This window comes from Hippocampus comes, unplaced genomic scaffold, assembly GCF_001891065.2.
Source record: "Hippocampus comes isolate QL1 unplaced genomic scaffold, H_comes_QL1_v1.1 scaffold40, whole genome shotgun sequence".
Taxonomy (NCBI): Eukaryota; Metazoa; Chordata; class Actinopteri; order Syngnathiformes; family Syngnathidae; genus Hippocampus; species Hippocampus comes.
The window spans coordinates 638,172-665,074 of record NW_017842058.1 but is presented as its reverse complement, the minus strand read 5'-3'; the positions used below and the strand labels follow the sequence as shown (position 1 = coordinate 665,074).

Here is a 26,903-nt window from a genome sequence, read left to right as displayed (position 1 = left end):
CCTTGCATCCGACGTTGTGGTTTTTGTAGATACAAGCCGTACGAGTCATTTGGCCTTTTTTTTTTTTTTTTGCTTTGACTTGTGTGCGCAAACTTGAGAAACGAGTGCCATGTGGTGGCAGTAAGATCGATTCAACTCACTTCCCGATGAGTAGCAATTTGGCAAATAGTCAATCATGTTTTTCTGTATTCTTGGCATTTAACAAACCTCTAAAAAGCGCATCGGTGACAGTGGTTATCCTTTTCCCATATAAAAGATTCCCACAATAGCCCTACGACTGACTGGCGATCAGTTCAGGGGGTGATCCGCCTTTCGCCCGGAGTCAGCTGGGATAGGCTCCCGCAACCCCCGCCATCCTGTTCAGGATAAGCGGGGTTGAAAATGGATGGATGGACTTCTACAATAGACTCCTTGTTCAATGTTGAATTTTACAATCAAACGAAACATAAAAGAGAGAATTAAAAATCGTATATTTAAAACAGCGAACCTACGTTGCCTTCAGAACGACCACCAGTAGCTTAATACAAACAGAAAATTGAAAATCCTACTGGCATGCTCATGATTACCATCGATAGTTGCAGTTTTACAATCCTTTAAAGGTCAACTGTTACGTAAAGTTGGCCAATCATCTTTTGAGTAACACTCAGACCTAAACGATTTCTAGCATTGTTTCATTAGGGTTTTTTTTTTTGTTTTGTTTTGTTTTTATGGTGGTAACCCACCTAGATTCATCGTTAGGCCCATAGCAACGCGCTGAACAACGAAAGTGCTTTTCTTCGGCAATATCCGGCAAGTGACGTCATTTACAGAATGCAGAGTGGCAGTCAGCCATTGTACTGCATTGTTGATTGTCCCGTTAACTGCTCTTTGCCATTCTTATCGAGTTTTTCGGTGAAATGCCTCGGCGCTGTGTGGCGATGCACTGTTTACATTCAGGCAAACGGTTGTTTGAGTGGCCAAAAAGAAAAGAATAGTAAACGGACCTGAAAATTGGAACAATACAGTTTTGTTTTCGCAACGCGAGTTTGTTCCTTGTACTACTGTTTACCTTCATTCCTTGAGTTGTTCACTGCAAAAAAACTTTGCTTCGCATTTTGTGTTCTGTGATGCCGGTGTCGACGAGCATTCTTTGTTACAAGCACTTTGAAGACCTCTGTTTTTTCAACCGGATTTGCAAAAAAAGATAGGTGTGATAATCAATGAGCGTACTCTATCCTCTGCCTTATTTGTTTCAAATTCATGATTTTTTTTATTAATCAAAATTTGGTTACAAATTGAAAATCAATCAAATACAAATTTCCTTACATTTTATTACCGACATATGTTTAAAAAGCTGGTGAGTGTTCAGTTCTTCTATGTTACCAGTCCTTTTTTTTTTTGTTTGTTTTTTTAAACAGAAAAACTTAAGTACACAATTTGATTACTGTACTTTTGCCGCCTCTGGCAAAGATAAACCAAACATATTGGATTAAATCAGATAAATCTATCTGGTAGTTCTCACGATTTAGCTTTAGCACCACTAGCCTCTGGGCTCCGGGCTCTAGCGGGCTCCCCCTTCCCCCCGTTTACAAGGCCCTTCAGCAGCCGGCTGGTTGCTAGACAATGCGCTTGGTTATGTGGGTTATGTAAAGACCCTCGTGCACACAAAAGCCAGTGTGGGTGCCTGTTTTGTGGCGCTCTTCAGAGCCCCGGGTCAGTTAGCAGAAGAGCTCTGGTGCTAACACTCCAAGTTGAGAACCCGTCCTCTCCACTGTGTTTGCTGAGAGGAGTGGGCACGTAAAGGCCAATGAATTATATGCTCGCCGTTAATTTCACTTACCCCTCAGCTCACAAAAAAAAAAAAAGAAAAAGAAAAAATAAACACCACTTCACAGAGGTTAAAACAAGACGTTTGTTTACCGGGAGATGTCCTGCGGTTTGGATTTGTGAGGCCTGCGCGTGTTTACTTATACTTCAAGTTCTCGTGTGTGTGTGTGTGTGTGTGTGTGTGTGTGTGTGTGTGTGTGTGTGTGTGTGTGTGTGTGTGTGTGACAAGAAGGGCCCTCCAGGCAATGACTCGCGGTAAGCCACACACCACAGACACATCAACAGTCCGCCCCAATGGCCGACCAGCAGGACGCTTAAGTCAAGCCACTTCGAAGGCGAGCACATTCGACGACACGCTAATGAGAGACTTTCTTGTCTGTCGCAGCGACTGAGCAGAGACGATTAGGAATGAGTGAGTTTCGATTGTTTATTTTCCAGCGCAATAGGAGATGGTAAATACTTTAGCGTCTACTTAAAAAAACCTCAGCGAAGTCCCGCAAATTTATCATCTGAAACTCTCCCCCCTTCACAAAGACACAATACGTCACAGGAGCACAAACGTAGCGGGCTCTTCACCGCCAAATGTCTCCGACATGCTGCGGCATGCGAGCGAGCTGCTTGCAAACAGAGCATCCCGTTGCCCCCGAGGCCTCTGTCTCCATCCCACAGGAAGCCCGAGTGTGAGCCAGGACACACAAGGCGAGCGATGGTGGGCTGGGGGGGAGGGGCAGCGAGGGCTCTTGAGACTGTTAAGGATTGATTGACTCGCCACTGACTGCCAGAAAAGGAATCTCGTCAACTTGTCAGTTACCTTGTAGCCTTGCTGTTGAAAAGAACAGCCTGTGATCCGACTTACGTGTTTTATGAGATACAAGCCGTACGAGTCATTTGGCCATTTTTTTTTTTTTTTTGCTTTGACTTGTGTGCGCAAACTTGAGAAACGAGTGCCATGTGGTGGCAGTAAGATCGATTCAACTCACTTCCCGATGAGTAGCAATTTGGCAAATAGTCAATCATGTTTTTCTGTATTCTTGGCATTTAACAAACCTCTAAAAAGCGCATCGGTGACAGTGGTTATCCTTTTCCCATATAAAAGATTCCCACAATAGCCCTACGACTGACTGGCGATCAGTTCAGGGGGTGATCCGCCTTTCGCCCGGAGTCAGCTGGGATAGGCTCCCGCAACCCCCGCCATCCTGTTCAGGATAAGCGGTGTTGAAAATGGATGGATGGATTTCTACAATAGACTCGTAGATACTACTTCATCCAAAAAGAGGCTCCAAATTGTTCAATGTTGAATTTTACAATCAAACGAAACATAAAAGAGAGAATTAAAAATCGTATATTTAAAACAGCGAACCTACGTTGCCTTCAGAACGACCACCAGTAGCTTAATACAAACAGAAAATTGAAAATCCTACTGGCATGCTCATGATTACCATCGATAGTTGCAGTTTTACAATCCTTTAAAGGTCAACTGTTACGTAAAGTTGGCCAATCATCTTTTGAGTAAAACTCAGACCTAAACGATTTCTAGCATTGTTTCATTAGGGGTTTTTTTTTTGTTTTGTTTTGTTTTTATGGTGGTAACCCACCTAGATTCATCGTTAGGCCCATAGCAACGCGCTGAACAACGAAAGTGCTTTTCTTCGGCAATATCCGGCAAGTGACGTCATTTACAGAATGCAGAGTGGCAGTCAGCCATTGTACTGCATTGTTGATTGTCCCGTTAACTGCTCTTTGCCATTCTTATCGAGTTTTTCGGTGAAATGCCTCGGCGCTGTGTGGCGATGCACTGTTTACATTCAGGCAAACGGTTGTTTGAGTGGCCAAAAAGAAAAGAATAGTAAACGGACCTGAAAATTGGAACAATACAGTTTTGTTTTCGCAACGCGAGTGAATTTCACGCCGGTGTCGACGAGCATTCTTTGTTACAAGCACTTTGAAGACCTCTGTTTTTTCAACCGGATTTGCAAAAAAAGATAGGTGTGATAATCAATGAGCAACTCTGGCTGTTGTTTATGAAAACATTTGATTCAAAGTATTATACATGAACATGGATGTAATCCTGTCCGAAAACATTCAAGCTATATGATTGCATGGATGGAATCCTCCGTCATGATTTACAGCTAACAACTGCGAAGTGGCTGACAAAGTAACAGAATAACCTTGACAATGACAATGTAGGACACCAACTCACTATAACGAGTGCTCTCACCGCGACCGAGAATACATGGACCAACATGCGCAATTTGCAGCATAGATAAATAGATAATTAAAACGAGCATTTAATGCAGCCGTATACATATATATTAGGGGCTGGATTTTCTCCTAAAATCCTGTCAAAAGGACATCAGGTATGATTTCATATGAATAGACTTCATAACATTGTCTTTTAAATTGTATCAACTGGCGTTCCCGCATGGTTTAAATCTGTAACTGTCAGAGAAACGCCAATTCCGGTGATGTCACACCCATCTGATCCGAGTTGGATGAAATTTTTAATTTGTCACACCCTCGAACGTCCGAGGACACGGCAAGAGAAAAAGGTAAGGTCTACAGTGTCAATTTATGGGCTAACGTTCGCAGTTCAAGAGCTCTGAATGTTCTTTATCTTAACATTGGATTTCTTCTTATTTTATACTAAATGTAAAAGAACTCAACATTAATTTCTTGCAAAAGCCATAAGAGCTTTTCGTCTTTTCCCCTGACGCGATCACCTGAATTCAGCCAATGTCATTGATCCGTAGACTCCGAACACTCAGCACAACTGTCCAATAGTGACACAAACTCACCCCATTTTCATCCAGAGGGCAACCCCCAACAAAAAAGCTGCTTTCAAAAAGTTCCTCCAGTCAGCTTTGAACATTCAGGGGTTGTTCTCCCACCAACCGAACATGCCAAAAGAAGCGTTTCTCTCACCCCGGCAAGAATACAAAGCCACACACACAACCTCTATTCCGGGCCTCTTAATGGACTACAGGTGCTGCCTAATAAGGGGCAATAAATGTGCCACAGCAGAGCAACTGCCATGTCGCTTGCTGAATAGGAAGAACAGAAATGTAATGGTGGTGGACAAGGGGGTCAGGCTGCTGGCGGAATCATCAGTGGTCGGGAAAAGTCCCATAAAGGGCGAACCTGCTGCACCGTCATCAGCTTGGAGGACAATGGTGGTCCACGCATACTTGTTGTAAAAAAAAAAAAAGAAAAAGAAAAAATAAACACCACTTCACAGAGGTTAAAACAAGACGTTTGTTTACCGGGAGATGTCCTGCGGTTTGGATTTGTGAGGCCTGCGCGTGTTTACTTATACTTCAAGTGCCCAGGGTTGGATTAAGTTTGGAAATACCAATTTATGGTCTTTAATTTATTAGTTTTTTTTCTGTGGTTAAGCGTTGCTTTTGTTTAAATCCATCCAATTTCTATACTGCTCTGAGCTGGAGCCTATTCCAGCTGATTTTAGGCAAGAGGTAGGTGGCAATGTGCTTCGTTTACTCTGTTACTTTAGTAACTCTTTGGATCAAGTGTACTTGTCAGAGTATTTTTAAAGCACAATCATTTTTACTTGAGTATTTTTGTAGTGAGGAAACGCCACTTGATTTTGTTTTTGTGTGTCTCATTCTGCCAGATTTGTTCAATGCAGCACATTTTACTCAGTTTCATGAAGTACACAGCCATTTCTTTCCCGCTTCTCCTCACTCGGGTTGTGGATGAGCTGGGGCCTATCCCAGTTGACTTTGGGAGAGAGGATGGGTCGCCAGACAAACACAGGACACTTGTAGACAAAAAAAAAGGAAAAAGGATTAAAATCTCGACCCAACATGCAGGGTCAACTTCTCAATTCAATGCGCTGGGTATAAATAACACATCATTGCCTCTGTCTTTTTGGACCCAATGCTGGGTTAGCTATTTTCCCAAATTTGGGTTACTTTTAACCCAGCAGTTTCAAGCGTGTAACATGCCTATTTTTGGACTGTAGGAATAAAATGGAGCACCTGAAGAAAACCCATGCAAGCATGGTAGAGAGTTTGGACTCGAAGCCACAATCTCAGAACTGAGAGGCGGATGTTACTAAATAATCCAAACTAAATATAAGCAGCAATATTACGTATCTTGCTATTTATCTTGTGACAGTATTTTAAGATATGTATAAACTCACATGGATTAACAAGAAGGTTTTATGGGCTTTCTCGTGTGTGTGTGTGTGTGTGTGTGTGTGTGTGTGTGTGTGTGTGTGTGTGTGTGTGTGTGTGTGTGTGACAAGAAGGGCCCTCCAGGCAATGACTCGCGGTAAGCCACACACCACAGACACATCAACAGTCCGCCCCAATGGCCGACCAGCAGGACGCTTAAGTCAAGCCACTTCGAAGGCGAGCACATTCGACGACACGCTAATGAGAGACTTTCTTGTCTGTCGCAGCGACTGAGCAGAGACGATTAGGAATGAGTGAGTTTCGATTGTTTATTTTCCAGCGCAATAGGAGATGGTAAATACTTTAGCGTCTACTTAAAAAAACCTCAGCGAAGTCCCGCAAATTTATCATCTGAAACTCTCCCCCCTTCACAAAGACACAATACGTCACAGGAGCACAAACGTAGCGGGCTCTTCACCGCCAAATGTCTCCGACATGCTGCGGCATGCGAGCGAGCTGCTTGCAAACAGAGCATCCCGTTGCCCCCGAGGCCTCTGTCTCCATCCCACAGGAAGCCCGAGTGTGAGCCAGGACACACAAGGCGAGCGATGGTGGGCTGGGGGGGAGGGGCAGCGAGGGCTCTTGAGACTGTTAAGGATTGATTGACTCGCCACTGACTGCCAGAAAAGGAATCTCGTCAACTTGTCAGTTACCTTGTAGCCTTGCTGTTGAAAAGAACAGCCTGTGATCCGACTTACGTGTTTTATGAGATACAAGCCGTACGAGTCATTTGGCCATTTTTTTTTTTTTTTTGCTTTGACTTGTGTGCGCAAACTTGAGAAACGAGTGCCATGTGGTGGCAGTAAGATCGATTCAACTCACTTCCCGATGAGTAGCAATTTGGCAAATAGTCAATCATGTTTTTCTGTATTCTTGGCATTTAACAAACCTCTAAAAAGCGCATCGGTGACAGTGGTTATCCTTTTCCCATATAAAAGATTCCCACAATAGCCCTACGACTGACTGGCGATCAGTTCAGGGGGTGATCCGCCTTTCGCCCGGAGTCAGCTGGGATAGGCTCCCGCAACCCCCGCCATCCTGTTCAGGATAAGCGGTGTTGAAAATGGATGGATGGATTTCTACAATAGACTCGTAGATACTACTTCATCCAAAAAGAGGCTCCAAATTGTTCAATGTTGAATTTTACAATCAAACGAAACATAAAAGAGAGAATTAAAAATCGTATATTTAAAACAGCGAACCTACGTTGCCTTCAGAACGACCACCAGTAGCTTAATACAAACAGAAAATTGAAAATCCTACTGGCATGCTCATGATTACCATCGATAGTTGCAGTTTTACAATCCTTTAAAGGTCAACTGTTACGTAAAGTTGGCCAATCATCTTTTGAGTAAAACTCAGACCTAAACGATTTCTAGCATTGTTTCATTAGGGGTTTTTTTTTTGTTTTGTTTTGTTTTTATGGTGGTAACCCACCTAGATTCATCGTTAGGCCCATAGCAACGCGCTGAACAACGAAAGTGCTTTTCTTCGGCAATATCCGGCAAGTGACGTCATTTACAGAATGCAGAGTGGCAGTCAGCCATTGTACTGCATTGTTGATTGTCCCGTTAACTGCTCTTTGCCATTCTTATCGAGTTTTTCGGTGAAATGCCTCGGCGCTGTGTGGCGATGCACTGTTTACATTCAGGCAAACGGTTGTTTGAGTGGCCAAAAAGAAAAGAATAGTAAACGGACCTGAAAATTGGAACAATACAGTTTTGTTTTCGCAACGCGAGTGAATTTCACGCCGGTGTCGACGAGCATTCTTTGTTACAAGCACTTTGAAGACCTCTGTTTTTTCAACCGGATTTGCAAAAAAAGATAGGTGTGATAATCAATGAGCAACTCTGGCTGTTGTTTATGAAAACATTTGATTCAAAGTATTATACATGAACATGGATGTAATCCTGTCCGAAAACATTCAAGCTATATGATTGCATGGATGGAATCCTCCGTCATGATTTACAGCTAACAACTGCGAAGTGGCTGACAAAGTAACAGAATAACCTTGACAATGACAATGTAGGACACCAACTCACTATAACGAGTGCTCTCACCGCGACCGAGAATACATGGACCAACATGCGCAATTTGCAGCATAGATAAATAGATAATTAAAACGAGCATTTAATGCAGCCGTATACATATATATTAGGGGCTGGATTTTCTCCTAAAATCCTGTCAAAAGGACATCAGGTATGATTTCATATGAATAGACTTCATAACATTGTCTTTTAAATTGTATCAACTGGCGTTCCCGCATGGTTTAAATCTGTAACTGTCAGAGAAACGCCAATTCCGGTGATGTCACACCCATCTGATCCGAGTTGGATGAAATTTTTAATTTGTCACACCCTCGAACGTCCGAGGACACGGCAAGAGAAAAAGGTAAGGTCTACAGTGTCAATTTATGGGCTAACGTTCGCAGTTCAAGAGCTCTGAATGTTCTTTATCTTAACATTGGATTTCTTCTTATTTTATACTAAATGTAAAAGAACTCAACATTAATTTCTTGCAAAAGCCATAAGAGCTTTTCGTCTTTTCCCCTGACGCGATCACCTGAATTCAGCCAATGTCATTGATCCGTAGACTCCGAACACTCAGCACAACTGTCCAATAGTGACACAAACTCACCCCATTTTCATCCAGAGGGCAACCCCCAACAAAAAAGCTGCTTTCAAAAAGTTCCTCCAGTCAGCTTTGAACATTCAGGGGTTGTTCTCCCACCAACCGAACATGCCAAAAGAAGCGTTTCTCTCACCCCGGCAAGAATACAAAGCCACACACACAACCTCTATTCCGGGCCTCTTAATGGACTACAGGTGCTGCCTAATAAGGGGCAATAAATGTGCCACAGCAGAGCAACTGCCATGTCGCTTGCTGAATAGGAAGAACAGAAATGTAATGGTGGTGGACAAGGGGGTCAGGCTGCTGGCGGAATCATCAGTGGTCGGGAAAAGTCCCATAAAGGGCGAACCTGCTGCACCGTCATCAGCTTGGAGGACAATGGTGGTCCACGCATACTTGTTGTTATGAGACACACACACACACACACACACACACACACACACACACACACACACACACAAGTAGTAAGTGCAAAACTGCACCTCTCTCTTTATCACTGTCAGCCATTGTGGCGGTACGAGTAGTAGCAGAAGTAAAATTAGGTGCGCTAACTATTTTATTGTACTGTGAACACATTCTGGATAGCAGTGGTAACCGTATATGTAGCGCGACCCCTTTCGGTCGATGTTGTGATATTTGCTGTAGTAGTAGTAGTAGTAGTAGTAGTAGTTGAAACAGAAGTAATTGAAGTGGAAGTAGTAGCATTAGTAGTTGTCGCAGTAGCAGAAATTACAGAAATAATAGTGCATTCAGCTGATCATGCTGCTATCAGAAATTCCTGAAGTGAAGACAAGGCCTCTCACAGGGGCTTCCACTTGTGTAAACCACCAGCAGTACCATTTACATTCGTCAAACCTGTGCTTGTAGCAGGTGCACCGCAGAGTGAGCTCCTGAGCTCTGTAGCGCAACCCCATCACGTTCCAACACCCCCGGGAGGAATACAGTGAGAGGAGCAAAAAGTACAGCAGGAGGAGCTGAAACAACAACAGCTGTGATGGCCGCATTGTCATCCCAACATTTGTTTCACGCCGAGTGCAGGGGAAGGTCGCGTCACGGCATGGAACCGACCTCAGAATCGCTACTAGACATTGATCATGTTTCCATCACGTTAGCTACACAAAAAAAAAAAAAGTGATATTCCGATTATGCTCTTGTTTCGGATTTTGCAGAGGGGGAACTACATGAGCCGAGTAAGATGCCATAAAAAAAAAATTCTGAAATCCAGAATTTGGATTTTCCCTTCTAATAACATGAAATTATTAGCGACACCAATGAAGTTATGTTTTATCGATAATGTTAGTGAACAGGATTGCGCTAAAGCTACTTCCTTCAAAATCTTTCAGGCTGGCGCATTAACCCATTCAGGGACAGCGGTTACTACAGTGGACAGCTTATCATGTTATCATTTTACAGGGTGAAAGAGAGGGTTAAAGGTGATTAAATCTCAGCAAAAATGCAGATCCTCAATTTTGCAATATTATTCGGGACACTAAAGACATTTTGTCTCATGTTAAAGGGCAGGATTACGCAACAGCAACTCTCTGCAAGCCCTTTGTTGAACGCTGAGGCATTAATGGTAATTAAATTTCAGTTAAGATGCTGAATTTGTTCTCACTTTTTTAAGATTACAATATTGTTCGTGACACCAAGGAAGTTTTCTTTTATTATGTTAGTGAGCTGGACTGCGCAAAAACGAAATCATCAATTTCCTCAAAACCTTGCGGCATGGGCCAACGAAGAGACCATAAAATAAATCCAGACTTTGTTTGACACTTTTGTGATCGTTGTGAGTTTATGAGCGACACCGGGGTACTTTCTTCTTATCATGTTAATGAAGCAGGATTACACAGAAGCTACTTTATCAGTTGCCTCTAAACTTTATGGAGGAATTGAGGGATGGATCAAGGAAGAAGCAATTCAAATTCGCTGAAAGTATAAAGTACAATTTTTGTCAATTTTGAGATTTTTCACAAAGTTTTAGATTTGTAAACTTCGTGAGCATGAAACCTACCAAAACGTATTCTATAAAACTTTAAAAAGGCAAATGAGCTAAAGAAGAAGCCGTGGTGGGGACTGTTGGAACTGGTTTTCACGTTAGTTAACATTGAACTATCATCAGGGACACCAAGGAAGTTTTATAGTCTTAGGAAGTATGATTGTGTATGCCATAAGATAACAGAAGTTAAAAAAACAAACAAAATACAAATCGTTGAAGGCAGTGACCTCGCCAAAAGAAGCCATTCAGTTTTGGTCCAGGAGTAAATGTTTATTTTTTTCAATTTAATACTTTGAGGTTCCCGTATTAGTGACACCAGCAAGTTTCATCATATCAGGGTGGGGAGCAAGATTATGCAAAATGTAATACTTTGATGTTCACAATCAATATTTATCACACAAACCAACTTCATGCGCCTATCATGGGTTTCCTTTGGTCACATGATGGGCAGTTTTGAACGATTTCATTAGAAATCAATTTACATACATGAGGGAGGAGGATACCTCTGAAAGAAAATTCCTATCTTAGGGGACTTGGCAGAGGTATGCTCTCCTCTGAGGGCCATTCCAGGTTTGGTTTAACCCCCCCCCACACCGCTAACCCTTACATTCCATAAGCACACTAGCTCTCCTCAGTGGCGCGGTAGCGGCGGCGGTATGAAACCCACCGCGGCCGTCACACCTGCGTCCATCCAGTCACAACACGTACGCAGTATTCCTGCAGAAACGACCCGCGGGGAAGCTTTGTGTGTGGCCAGCAACAACGCCACGATCGGTTAAAAAGAGGCCGCTGTGATTTGCCATTTACATCAAATATAACTAGACCGAAACCTTGAGTTGGTTACTGCGATACATCAGCCCGTCCACCATATTGCATGTGTCGGATCTAAACTAATGTAAGTCAGTTGACTGAACTTCATAAAAGTGACCAACTGCACCAAGTTAATGCTTCATTTTTACCCATAAACATACACACTAATATATTTGGCGAACAGATAGGCACCAAAACCAACATATGTAACTATGTACATGAGGATAAGAAATAGTGGATAAAACGAGTCTGCACAGTCCTGTTCAAATGCCAGGCTTTGGAGGAATAAAAAATGAGTTCCAAATCAGTCAAAATCATTTCAAATGAAGCTTACTTGATGAACAATAACTTGAGCTGTGAGATATGATTAACAATATGTAAGGAAAAGCCTACTACCTGAACTACATCAGTGGCAGGTGTGTGCTGACTCCCATTTAACATGAGTTTGAATTCTGATCCAAACACAGTCAGATCTCCATTTGTAAGAGGGTGTGCACACTTGTGCAACCACATTGTCCTGCCTGTTTATTTTTACTTCCCCACTTGATAAGATTTACATATATTTTTTTTTAGTTGTACAGGTTATAGATAACATCAGAAAAGTCTGCAAGCTAGACCAGAATGAGGCCACAATTCTGACACTTTGCCACATTCAATATGGCAGCACCAAGGCAGCGTGTAGCTAAAAATAATGTGTGTGTGTGTTTTTAAACCATAGAGGGCCATGTTTTATGTTTAATCACATGTAATCAAATGAAGACGACTTCTTTACTGGCATCTTTGGCAAACAGGAAATGAGGCCCCTCCTCAGTGTAATTAATAGGCACAATTATGTAATCGGGGAGTGGTCTGCAGTTTTCTGTAAACGGGACCAGATGTCCCCCAAAGCCCACCCCCGACCCCCGGCCCCTTTCTCACTCCAATGCAAAACACCCGCATTCATTTGCCGCGATCACTTACAGTGGGGTCAGCACCGGTGCTCGGCCCACTTCGGCCTTTTTATTCCTTCTCTTGTAAATAAAGGCCGCGTGATTTACAAGCTTCCCAATAATCGTAATACTTTCAGAGTCAATTAGCAGCCAGACGCACAAGATGGCAGACTCTGAGGAGGAGGAAACGCTGGTGTGCCGTGTAACTTTTATGGAAATAGAGTGTTTGAGAACATCAGAATTTGAAATTTACAACGAATAATCACCAAAACGAGTTCAAGAGCCTTTTAGGTTGCTTGATAACAAGTTGGTGAACTGACTAACTATGTCATAGGTGCTGATTTGTATGGAGGGGTGAAGGGGGGAGGGGGTTGTAGCAGAAGTACTGACCAACCTTTTGTGAACCGAGGACTTGAATTTGAATATTTTCTTGACTCCTCGCCAATCACACAAAGAAGATGAAGAAGCATTCCCGTTAGCTTGATAGGGCTCCTAGGTGGGGTCTAGCAATTTTTTTTTTGTGAACACAAAACTTCAATTGAGACTTCCTCTGTTCCGTCTGTTTGTGCTATTTGACGATTAAGAGCCCTGAAAAAACAAACTGCTTCGTTAGCTTCTCACGAGCTATTTGCCGACTGCTTAGCTGTCATCCGTAATAAAAAGTAAAAGTTTGTGTGTCAGTTGTGCGGATGAACAAGTAGAAGGTGTTCATGAGTTAACAACATCTCAACTTTTGTTTTGGTAAGTTTCAAGGTTGTGTTTTTCAAGCACAATTATATTGGAGTTGACCAACTTTTTGTGAACAAATGAGTTTGATTTAGATGTAGCTGTAACTGGTTACATGTATTTGAGTCCAACTGTTTGTGCTGTTTGAGTCCGAATTTGTGGACTTGAACATTAGCCTCTCCCCAGCTAGCCGCTGATTGGTTGACTGCTTGTCACTTGTGAACAAATGGTAGAGTTGTATATGTTCGTCGTTGGAATGACCGAGCAGAAGTTGTTTGGTTTAGGTCTTTTTTCAGCTTTTAATTTGATATGCTTCGACCATTGCTCTGCACTTGAGTCCACCTGAGCTGTTAGACGAGCATTGTGTAAAGATGTAGACTGCTATATTAGCTTCTTGGGAACTAACCGTTGACTGGTTCGCTACCATGTGGTTCTCACTCATGGACAAGTACAGTTTTATGTGTCCGTCAAGTAGATGAATGAGCAATTCTTGGAACTATTACTAGTTTTATTTTAGAAGGTTTCTACTCCCTTGTTTAGTTTCCATTGGTTTGGCCTGATAGAAATGCTACATTAGCTTCTTGCTCGCTAGCCATTTAACCGTATTTATTGGTGTTTCCCAACAAGGGTAAACAAACACATTGCAGGCGGTACATGGAAAAATTCATGCATCCCTCCATTTTCTAATCCACTTATATCCTCAATAGCGTTATTTACTATTCATGTATTTATTTTGATTTAATACATTTTTTATTTATTTTACATATTTACAGTATTTCCGAGGCAACCCAGTATTTATTTTTCTGTTTTATTTCAGCAAAATAAATAAATAAATTAATAAATAAACAAATAAATAAATAAATAAGATGCCATGTAAGGTTAATAATACTGCACACTCACGGTCCAATGTTCCTGACATCATTAAGTTTAGTCTATCTCCGACTGTCGTTGCTATTTGCTGTTCTTTCATGTCATCAAATCTAGATGAGGGTTCAAAAAAAAAAAAAAAAAGAGAGGATGATGTCCTGTCTGATCCCGGCAGTTCTGATCTGTTGTTTTTTTTTTTTTTTTTTTTTTAGTACAAATCCAAGCAGTTAAACACTAACTGTGAAAGATATAACGAGGTGGGAAAGGGAGAGATAGTAGGGTAATACAACACCGGAAAAACATGTTTGATCAACAAGCGTCAGAAAGCAAAGCCAAGTGTACGGCAGGCAGGCGCGGCTGGCCGGGGCCAGGAACGCTTGACTTGGAAATGTGTTCCAGCAAGGGGAAGAAAAAAAAAAAAAAGCAGCCGAGCTCCTCGAGAAGCCAGGCCAGCAGTCGGCAACTTTCCCCTTGCTTTTTGGCTCCTGCGTCAAGCTTCCCTCCCTCCTCTCCTCCCTCCCTGCAGCCCACCCAAGAAGAAGCAGTGGCAGCAGCCCATGGGCGTACACTGGAGCGGCTGCACATTTAAAACAACATGCATCTCACTCTCACTGTCAAATGCTTCTTCCCTTTCCAAAACATACCACGCTTAATACAAATGGAAAGTTTTGTGTCATCCTGTGCCAATCATAGTATTTCTTTTTACTCAAAAAAAAAAAAGATTTTGTCGACAAAGAAGATGGGCCTTCACGCCCACACTTTCACGGCAAAGCCCTAAAATCCTCAAAAACCTTGATGATGTCAGCAAAAAAGCTTGTAGTTACCAATCTGTCTGAGGTACCTGCTGCCGATTGTGACTCATTTGGGATAGTCCCCAAAAAGGACTACAAGCCTTGAAAGCACGCCAAATCCCGAACTTTGTCCAAAAATGGTCGACTTCCTGTTCAATTTTACAGATGGGATCTTCAGACTTTTTTGTGCATTCTGTTACAACACATGGCCACCAATTTTCATGCAGATAGGTAAAACTTCTGCTGAGGGGGTAATTTCTTTTTACTAACTGGAAGCAACTTTTGGGTGGTTGTCTTTCGACCCTCTAAAATACCTTTCTTTTTCTGTCCAAATTCCAGCTGAATTTTTGAGAAGCATATTGCTCACACTGTTCATGCCGTTAGCATCGTCGTCGCCATCCAGTTTACACGAAAGCGTGTTATTTTAACTGTTGTTTCGTAGAACTTCCTACAAAAACTCATGTATTTTGAGGGCTTCTCTAAGAAGCTTGTTAAAAAACAGTGAAATTAATGCTCTAATTTTCCTTTTTAATTAAAATTTTTAGTAACATTAACCACTCGGCAAATATTCAAATTTAGCGTCATCATCTAGTTACATGCTTAATTTCTCGTACAATTTCTGACTTAAGTCTTATGAAGCACATTTTAAGATCATTATTGTCACAATATATATAATATCTATATAAATATATATACATATTTTTTTTCACATCTCTACTTGGTCTCTGTCTGTGGTGTCGCGTGGGTACCCAACTCATCATGCTGTATCCTATTATGCAGATATTCTGTATTTCCACGTTCGAGAAATGAATGAACATAAATTCATGGATTTTGTTTTTCTCTGCCAATATGACTGTGAAATAGATATTACGTTGTTGTTTTTGTTTTTTAATTCTAGTCTTAAAAAATCTTAAATTTAACTTGAAGAAAATTGTAGGAACTCCACCCTTGAGAATTCTTCGTACATCCTGTTATAATAGACATACATGCCCAATTTCAGTTTTGGACATCCACATCTCATTCCTGCAGTTCCCCTTCCATTGAGATTTCTTCAAATTGTATATAATCTTGCAAAAAACATAACTTAAGCCATTCCCTGAGTCCAAAATAAACCCTAATTCATGTCAAAACAGAAATCTGTCAAAACAGAAATCTGAGGCATGACCATCAACCCCGAAGAGCGTCTTAAATCACTGGCACATCATGTCAAGGTGTCAGGTTTTCCATGGAATCCTCCAGGCTCGTCCGTGACATTCCCCGTGGAGCCTTGAGGCTGGTAAAAGTCTGCAGAATGGCCGTCTGTCTGAACGTGGCGCGGTTGTAAATCTCAGGACGCTTGACCTGTGGCTGGCTGATGTGTGGGTGTATCGGTGACGGCGGTTGTAAGTCACACGTGCCAAGACTTCCTGTTATGGCATCGGATCTACTTGACATGGCGCCAGCCAGGCATACCACTTGATGATTAGATGAATAAAAAAGAAGAAATTAACTCAGAACGATGAGACAGTCAGATTTATGCCTCGGTGAAAATGACTGGAAAAAAATATGTGAAAAACAAATTTTAAGTTAAAAAAAAAAGACAAATTGTTTTAGAAAATCCATCCTTTTGCAAAAAAAGTTAATTACAATCCAATTCAGCTATATAGATTTTTTTTAAATTTAATTATTGGAACGTTGCCAGTTTCTACGCAAAAAAAGTACGTAATTTTGTTAAGTACAAAAAAAAATGAGTCTTCCAAACAAGAGGAAAAAGTTAACAATATTGCATAAATATTTTTAAAATGTGGGGCTACAAAAACATAAAAATGTTAAAGTTTAATGTTAAACTAAGTAGAAAACAGAGAATTTTAAATTAAATGATATTTGAATTACATTTAAAACAACCACATAGATGAGCCTGATTTAATGGTAATGCTAAATAGCATGAACATTGTGGTGCTTTAACCTCCTCAGAATTGAACACATATGTTGCAGCAACATGTGCAGACAGACAATATAACAGTACTCAGTCTCATATGTTCTTTATCTTCTGCAAAGAACAACTAATATTGTTGTACTGATAAGGAGATAAGATGCCTCAATGTGTGTGTATATGTATCTGTCTGACTTATACTGTCTCCGTGTGGTCAAGGTGGGCACACCAGAAAGAACAGCGCAATGGCAATTCAGTGTGAGAGAAATTGCTTTATTAGTTTTATTTCAGTGTAATTATGCCATTACTTTATGTATTTATGAACTACAGGACTTCGGAGTGCTATTTTCTTCCTCACTTTTTGTCTTTTGTAGGGTGGGCCTGAAATGGATTCATATATTTCAATTTGTTTCAATGGGAAAAGATAATTTGTCGTATAATTGTCATAATTGTACAATTGTAGCATACATCTTCATCTGTGAGACACATCCCCAACGTCTGTGCCATGGAGTGCTAACGTGATACTGTACACCGCGTGTACATTAAAAGAAGGGCACAGCATGTCGAGGAAAGCTGCCAAGTCAATGATGTTATCTCCTCTCAGATAACACGCTTGTTGGTCGGCAAGGTTCCATGGCGAGACTCGGGTGGTGTGAGCGATCCTCTGTTCGCCTTCTTATGCTAGTATTTTGGTGTGGTAAAATGTGGCAGCCCTGTTAAATTTGCATCCTGACACAACAGCCGCTGAGAATTAGACTGGGCTAATTTTATTTTTGTCAAATGAATAGTTAAAAGGCATGTCTTTCATATGACTACATGGCAAAATCAAGGTTTAGTTCAAATCAAGGCATTTAGCAGTCCATTTATGCACTCGGTACTTTTCTTGAGTCATCACTGCAATACTGGGCCAACTACCATTTTCAAGATGGCCCTGTTAGGGTTAGGATTCATTCCCGCTTCAGAAAGTGGGGTTCAGAGATTGCTCGAAGACTCAGAAAGTAAATAGTACTTTCGCTAAATGAGACTCTTTTTCATTTTGGGTGCCAGTGCATCTGCAGGTTACTTCATAATGGAAATGAATGTTATTTATCAGCAATCATAACTGCTGATAGATTTGAAAGCCATTTTGGATTTAGACCACTTTTGCACTAAACATTTAGTGGCGGCCATTGAGCAGCAAAGACAAAACTCTCAAAATGACAACAAGTGAGTTACCCCACTTCACTGATGATGTGAAACTTAAATCTTTGGCTTTAAACCAGTAGTACAGTCGCGATTGAAGAGGAAAATGTAATGCTCTAATTTTAACCCACAAACCCCAAGTGCTTTGAAATATTGGAAGATTGTGATCGTGTGTCTAAATGTAACATGTTTGCTACAAGCAGGTCTCTCACGTGTTACAACACCACTCACTTTTTTGTTCAGAGTGCTGAATTTTTGGGGGGTGGAATTTCCTACTAAATTCTTGTGCGGCACTTTGCTCTTTAGTCAAGGCAGGGAGAAATCCAATCACGCGGGAGGGAAGAAAATAAATGCCGCTAACGGATATTTCTCTGCCAGATCCAAGCAAGTCTGAGGAACGTGGCACCTGGAGTCTGCTTTAAAATATATGTGTAATATCAACCACACACACCAGCAGTTACCAGGCCCCCCCACACACATTCAAACATTGCTTGAGGCGCATGCTTGAATAAAAGCAGCACATGTACTGTAATGACATACAATCAACAGCTTGCTTTGCGTCAAGTCACACGGTGTGTACTTCCAATTTTCCCAAGTGTCCATCCTACTTCCCAATCCCAATTGTGAAGTATAAACGATTCAGGAAGGGCTACTACGTAAGAGGGATAGGCCAGTTTTTTTAATGAAATCCATTTAATCATATCTCTTCAAGAAAAGATGATTTGATATCCGGATATATGCGGTGTGATACAATTTAAGGACAATTCATTTGTCCACTAAGTTCTGGAATCCAGCGCCTACATCAAGCATCTCATGCACACATGTAACTTTATTGAATGATTTCTCGTAGGTCTTGTGAACGTCTCATCATGCCGCATTGCATCATGGACGTGTCAGCCAATTTCCGGTTGATATACTAACTCAGACGTGCCCTGTCACGGTGTTTCCTTTGTGTGTATTTCTGTTAACTTCTTATTTTGTCAGCTGAATTTAAGTACAGTTTCATTTAGTCAAAAACCTTGAACCAACGTTCCACCATATAACGTATTTTAAAAAGTCTTTGAATCGAGTTTACAGGATCTTTTAGAACCACCTCTGACAAAAACCAACTTTTCTGTCACAATGACAGCGAGTTAAGAAAACCGCACGCCGGGAATAAAGGCGAGCTTGCGGAGCATCCCGAGCATCGTCATCGTCGCCTCCCCGTTTCTGTCCGGGCATACTTCTTTGAAGGGACAGACAGCTGCTATTAAAGCCTAATTGTTTCAGGTTCACGGGGTGTGAAAGGGCCTGATTGAGGGGCTGTGATCCCAGTGAGGGTGGTCTCACTCTCTCTCACTCTCTCTCTCTCTCTCTCCCTACCCCTCCTTAGTCTCTCTCTCCCTCTCTGCAAGGTTGTAGGAAGAATCATGTCGGTGTGGGGTGCACGTTTGCAGGCATCACGTGACACATGCTTTGGCCCAGAATGGAATCTGGACAAAAACACACCGCTTGTGGCCGTCTGCATCCCATGTCCCGTGATCAACACACCCTCGGTGATAACCTCCTCTACCTTCCACGCACACGCGAGCCCTCCAATCAGTGCTCTGTATGCTGATAAGCAACTTATCTCGGCGGTTGATAAAAGCAGAGTGGAGGCTTCTTTCTCCTATTAGGAAGACGGCTCTTTCCTGTGTGTGCTCTATTTGTTTAAAACAAGTTCCCATTAAGGAGCCTTTTGGCCTTAAAGCACTTGATAAAGAGCTGGGGGAGTGTTAAGGGGGTGGGAGGGGCAAGAAAAAGCCCCCCCCCATGATCTTTTCACATTTGGCCAAAGGACTAGTGCACCCTCCATACTGTTCCCTAAACCTGCCCCCTCGACCTTGAAGCGAGAGGACAAAAGGTAAACTTCAAATATTCCGTAATTGTTACCTACAACGTCAATCAAAACGATGCTGCTGACTATTTTTGCTGCCTAGGCAGTCATCGTATTGTACAGCGACCCGACAGCCAATCATATTGCAGTATTGTGCGTCCTGCTTTGTAGACTTCAGCGGTTTGATTCCAAATGACTGATTACAATGGGAACTTTGCTTAACTCGAGGATATGCGATGCTAGCATGCAGCAAGCAGGTTCCCATCATTAAAAATCAGGAGGCATATCCACAAACTGTTACAATTCCTACACAGTTTGCATGCTTTGGATATAAATACCTTCAATGTCTGTAGTTGAAGCACATCTTGCTCATTTCACTTCAAATCCAATTATCAACTGATGTAGGGCATCTTTATAGTATCGAAATCCAGATATGAACATTCAAGACATTGAAATGAGGATGATATCAGTCACGTGATCTTGCCACGCTTGTGTTGCGTGTGAATCTCAGTTAAAACAACCGCATTCCTCCTTTTGAATTTTACGTTGATCGACAATTAAAACCAGCCAATGACAATCATCCTGCGGAGGGCGAGAGAGAAGAGGGACAGATGCAGAGCCAGCAAGGGTTATATGCAGCTGCTGCCGCCGAGACAGCTCACATGCAAGAAATCCACTTCCGTGTTCGCGATCAAGTACAGACGGACGGTACACGTCTATTGTGTTTTAGAACATTACGTGACCATATTTATGCAGAATTCACGACCAGTGGATAAAATAGAAGACCTTGTAAAAATATACAGGCAGCCTGCGCCTCACCGGTCCAGTGGTAGTGTGCCTCGCCTTTGAAATGATCCACACTTTCCTCATGATTATCGCCCACGTCCTATTTCTGTAGCTACATGTGTTTTCGTTGACTGCCAGCATCGTTTTGTGGATTTGTAAAAAGTCAGACCATGTGACATTATTGTATGGGGAGCCTCCGCAATCCTGGCTTTCATAGTCGCTGGGAGTCCACACATCAGATCATATAATGCATCAATGCATACAAAACCGACGTCATGTGCGGCGGTATTTTTTTTTTCCTTTCAAGCCACACAACATATCCATTCTGAACCGCTTCTCCAAGTTTTTTTTTTTTTTTTTTGTGCTGTTTTTATGATGCGAGGCACGGTAGTCGACTGGTTAGCGAGTCCGCCTCACAGTGTAGAGGTGCAGGGTTCGATTCCGGCTCCAGCCTTCCGATGTGGAGTTTGCATGTTCTCCCCATGCCTGCATGGATTTTCTCTGGGTACTTCGGTTTCCTCTCACATTCGAAAAGCATTCATGGTAGGTTGATTGAACACTCTAAAATTGTCCTTTGGTGTGATTGTGAGCGTTCATCTATGTGTGTCCTGTAATTGGCTGGCAACCGGTTCAGGGTGTCCCCCACCTACTGACCAAAGTCAGCTGGGATAGGCTAAAGCACGCCCGCGACCCTCGTAAGGGAAAAACAGATTAGGAAATGGACGGTTGGATGTTTTTGTGATGCCACCACAAAACAGAATGGGAAGCAAAAAATATGTGACAACCATCGAACCAGAAATGGACGGCTCTGTCATTGCTGCTTTATACAACACAGCTGAAATGACAAATGCACCAAAAGAAAGGAATGTGAAATGAGTCTTTATGCGCACATTCTTTAACTCAGTGTCTTCAAAGTTATGGGTGAGTTTATTGTTGTGGCATTTTATTGTGATGGCGGTTAACTTTGTTTGTATACTTTTATGGCTGTTAGGAATGTTGAAAATGGTTTTTTTTTGGCTTTTTGGGGCTCCAAAGTTGCACAAAATGTCGTACTTCAAACCTGCATCAGGAGTACTACGTCTTTGTTGGACAATTTAAGATTGAGTATTTTATTTATTTTGATATTTCAGTAAAAACTGTGCCTTGTTTTTACACAATAACGATAAAATGTTTTTGATGGCTTTTTGGGGACTCTGACTTAAAAAAAAAATAGCAGTTCCAAAATGTCAAGCATATTATGTTTGTCACTCGAGGTTAGAAAAAGTCATTCATTGTTTTGTTTTGTTTTTACCTCCTAACAGCGGTTCATTTCCTTTTTTGCATTTATGGCACCCAAATTTTAAAATGTTTTTGTTTGTCTTTTTGGCTTTTTGGCAAATCTGAATTTCAAACATCAATTAGCCATATAAAGTTTGGACTCAAATTTAGGCGAGTACATCATTGTTTTGACATTATAGTGTAAACAGCAGTCAACTTGTTTTTAAAATTGGATGGGTGTGAAGAATTAGAACATGCATTTTATTTGACTTTTTGGGGACTTTGTAGTTCCTACCTCCATCATGTTATGTCATTCAAGTTAAGTCTTGTTTTGATGTTTTAACATGAACAACAGTTGGTTTGTTCTTACGCTTGTATGACAGTCAAGATGGTCAAGTGTTTTTACTTTCTTTTTTTTTTTTTTTTAGGACACTAAATTTGCATGATACTCTCATTGTTCGAACCTCTTTGGATTTTTGGAGACTCTAAAGTTGTATATAATGTTCAAATGTCACTCAGGCATATTACTTGTGACTCAAGTTAAGGCCGAGTACGTTATTGTTTTGGCGTTTTAGCATAAACAGCAATTAACTTGTTCTCACACTTGTATGGCAGTCAAGGTATTAAAATTCTTGGTCTTTGATTTTTTTTTTTAGGGACTCTGAAGTTGTAGAAAACGCTGTGCTTAAAACCTTGATCAGGCATCTCACGCCAGTGGTTCAAGACTGGGTAATTGAATATTTTCACTCTTTAACATAAAGAACGGATGAATGCAGTCAAATTGTTAGTGTACGATGTGTGTGACATGACATCTTCAGGTGAATTCATTTTTGTATGACAGTTACAGTCTATTCCAAGGGTGAAAGATTTAAGCATTGTTCTTTTTGTTGTTGTTTGCTTTTTACATTTGTATGACAGGTCAAAAACAATTCAATTAGAATTCAGAATATCTTTTTTGGTGGCTACCGTTTGACAGAGTCAATGGATTCCCAATATTTACTACGGGGGACTAAAATAGACTCCACTTTGGAAATGTGCACCTCGAATGCATTTTCTTGCTATTCGAACACAAACCAATTGAGTTATCTCGATTGCATGTGTACACACTATCCAGACCGCGTATGTGCGTGCGTGGCGTGTGCGTGTGTGCTTAGCACTTTTGCGGTAAATAAATTAGTGTTGTTTGCGCTTTTGTGGGTGTGGGGGGGGGGGGGGGGGGGGGGGGGGGTCCTAATCTGTCCACAGATTAGATTAAAAAAAACACTTCAATTCAGGTTAGGCTTCAATCTAGAACTTCTGCACATCTTCGGGCAGGCAGGAGTGATGTTTTTAAAGGGGGGGGGGGGTTAAAAAAAGTGGGAGGGAAGGGGGTACATTTGGGAATGATATTGGCACCTCAAGTATTTCAGGTTACAAGGAACAGCTGTTGGACACACACAGACAGACAAACACTCACACTGATGGACCCCCCAGCCCCCGCTAAAGTGCAGCAATTGAACGCACTCCATCATATGAAGAAGTGATGCAGAAAAGGAAAGTCACTTCACTTACCACAGCCTGCATCAAACTTCACAAAATCCTTGCAAGAGCTTCCCAAGTTCCACTTTTGCTGTCTTTGCGTTCTCGGATGCGAGAAGTCCGGATTGTTTCTCCCACGCACGCGCGATGTATCCTCTTTGTTCAAACTTTCCCTTCTTCTTTTCGTTCGTTCTTTCTTTTAGACCAACGTCTTCGTTGGACTTCCCGAGGGGAAGCAAAAAAGTCGGCGGTCCATGTTCGGCAGCAACAAGGGAGTCCCGCAAGTTGCCTCGGTCAGCCCCTCCAAACGCGTAATGCGTAATGCACCCCCCTTCTCTCTCTCTCTCTCTCTCTCTCTCTCTCTCTCTCTCTCTCTCTCTCTCTGTCTCCCCTTCCCTCCCACCCTCCTTCCATGCCTCCACAGTCTGCGGACCACCCCGAAACAGGAAGTTCACTTTTTGTTTTTCTTGGAGGAAAAAGAAAAAAAGAAAAGAAAAGAAAAAGACATACAAGACGATGCTGCTTCTCTGCTTTTCTCTTCTAAACGTTCCAATGCGCGCTTGTAGAAATCCACACACAACTTTCTAAATAACTTGGACTACTTTAAAAAATAATCAATCAAACTTTTTTTTTCCATGAGTATAAATCCAATCAGGCACGTAGCCATTTTCTGTCATAAGTCATTTGAATATGTGACTGGTGGATGTTTTTTGGGTGGATTTTCTAACGTTGTAAATTCAGCGTGTGTGGTTTACGGCATGTGTGGATGCTGCACACGTTGCTTCGAATCAACCGCAAAACGCGGACTGGAATTAAGTGAGTGCGTGCGCGTGTGGGTGCGCGTCGATGTGCGTGTCACAAATTATTAGGTAGTATCCACACTCTCACAGTCGAGCGTAACCAATAACAGCTGTATCAGTAATCATGACTTTTGACAGTGTCAAACTGGATTATTTTTCGTCCGTATCAACAGCAGTGCCTTGATTTAAGAATTCGTGACCACACTCGTAATTCAAATTACTCACGTCCCAGGTCAACTGCACCCAGTAAAATGAATGGAACCCCCCAAAACGGTTTAATATTTGAAACAAAGACAATAAAAGAACATAAGAAAACTGAAATGTAAAGAAATAAACTAGACTTATGAAAGTCACACACGCACACGCGCGCGCACACACACACACACACACACACACACACACACACACACACACACACACACACACACACACACACTTTAGATTACATTTGTGAGTTGTGCCTTTATATGGCATAGCCTAAAGTGCCTTGTAGCTCTCCTTTAACGTGCGCTCTCTCTCTCTCTCTCTCTCTCTCTCTCTCTCTCTCTCTCTCTCTCTCTCTCTCTCTCTCAGCAGGGTATGGGGAGGGCAAGAGCTCAGCGGACTTTCGGGGGTCTCTCAATGGCGCAGGATATCTTGAGCATGCTCTAAATTTCATTGCAACAACAAAAACTCTTGGCAAACGTCTTTGCAAACGTTTGCAATCTTGAAGAAAAAAAACATTCGCTACGACTCCAAAACTTGCACCGCTCAGTAAGAAGCGGCCTTAAAGCTAATGCTAAGAGGCAGTGATTGGCATCTGTGACTGTGTTATAACGCTTTAATCAACAAATATTTGAACACGAATAGTGTGGCAACAGATGTAGACCAAAAAAAAATAACAGTCCTCACAGTCATATTGTATTCTTTATCCTCTGCAAAGAACGGTCATAAGAATATGTATCTGTTGCGCTATATCAGCTCCAGATAGCCAAAACAAAGTTTGTGGTATTTGTGGAAAAAGGGTAAGTAGTTGTGGCGATACAACAAACCTCAAGAAACATCTCACGTGAAAGGACAAAGAATATGAGGCGTTTCCAATGAGGCAGAGTCGTGGAGAGAAGAACAGACCACAGCGTTGTTCCTCCAGTCCTGCAGGCAGAGGGACAAAATGTGGAGTTTTAAGTGGCACTATGCACTGTTGCTGTTGGAAAAACTCAAATTACTCTACGTTATGCATATGCATTAAGTCCAATTTATCGCCATATCACCAACCAAATCAAAAGAGGGAATGACAAAGCCCCATTGTGGCGTCCGGCCACTTATGTAACTATTTGTTTCTATTGGCTTTTATATTCTCTCTCTTTCTTGCTCTCTCTCTCTGCTGTGTTTGCCCTTGAATATAATTTCCTCAAGAACTGGATCAATGCCTCGGCCATAAAAAGTGTTTTTTATTATTCGCTGGCTGAGGCTTCTTTGCGCTGTCAATGTGTTCACGCAGTCGCTGTGATATTTTGTCGCTCTCCGGTGACGGCAGCAAGACAGAGATGGTAATTGTCGATCTCTCCACTGATTGGCACCTATAGTACATTTAGGTCAAAGGAAAGAAGACATGTAAAATTACAAGAAAAAACTTTGTTACGCTGAAATTCTTCTTCATTTTAAAGAAAATAGTTTTAAAAATATTTTATCTTAGTCACATACGTGACTTTTTTATCCATCCATCCATTATCCGAGTCGCTTATTCTTATGAGGGGCGCGGGCATGCTGGAGCCTATGCCAGCTGTCTTTGGGCAGAGTTACGCTCCAGAATTTATCCAGAGAGGGGTGGATCCCACAAACGTACACAAGGATAAGATCTTGGCACCTAAAAGGTTTATTTACAAACAAAAAAATCACAAGAGACCGACAATTTACGAATAATGACGCTGGTCAACAAACCAGGATAAAACGAGAGGAACAAAAAGCGTTTGCAAAAGGCAAGTAAAATACAAATGGAAATCCCTTGTCTCAAAAGGGCAAGAGAACCAAATTGCGCCAAATAAAAAAACAAGAATAGTTTACTAAATAAAATGACGACTTACAGGAAGACAGAGAACAACAAGAGAAAAACAGAGCAAATTCTGGGACCTTCTAGAATATTGCACTTGAACAAAGCTGAATGGTCAGAGTGAGAGTCCTTCAGTCGTCCGTGATCGTGATGAGTGAACGATGACAGACAGGTGCACAGCTGGAATGAATTAGTCCATCTCTGCTACCTGCTGGAGACTAACAGAACGGAATCATGACTGGCAGGGTATAACCTGCATCGGGTGCCAGCCAATTGCAGGGCACACGTAGACAAACAACCCGTCCCACTCAGGGACAATTAGAGTGTTACATTGACTTGCCACGCATGTTTTTGGAATGTGAGAGGAAACCGGAGTACCCGGAGAAACCAAACACAGGCACAGGGAGAACATGCGAACTCCACACAGGAAGCCTGGACTCGAACCTCGGACCTCTGAATTGTGAGACAGACATGCTAAACAGTCGACCATCATGCCACCTTTTACTTTTTAAAATAAATTAAAATACATTGAAACTTTGATTGCAGAATAGGACACGTTTGTAAAATATAATATGTATGCTTATTTAAACACATTCTCAAAAACTGTGTGTAAAATCTAAAAATTTTTTTTTTTTTAATTCATTCATTTAAAAAAATCAGTGACAGTAAAATAACGTCAATTTCATATCACGAGATTACACTTTGGTCAAATAATAACTTTATTCTTGTAATATTTTGACTATATTCCTCAAAATATTCTGACTTCAGTCAACTTCATTCGTACTCGTGCCAATTAAAACACACACACACACACA

At 41.6% G+C, this 26,903-nt stretch overlaps 1 protein-coding gene across 2 annotated transcripts in view; it reads right to left on the bottom strand.

Moving 5' to 3' along the window:
- Positions 1-23,639, bottom strand: part of gli1 (GLI family zinc finger 1) — a 95,663-nt gene extending 72,024 nt beyond the window's left edge. For both annotated transcript variants that reach the window (XM_019861034.1, XM_019861035.1), the window contains exon 1: positions 23,293-23,639. The gene's annotated coding sequence lies outside the window, so the exon portion shown is untranslated. The remainder of the gene's footprint in view (positions 1-23,292) is intronic.
- Positions 23,640-26,903: the final 3,264 nt, after the last annotated feature.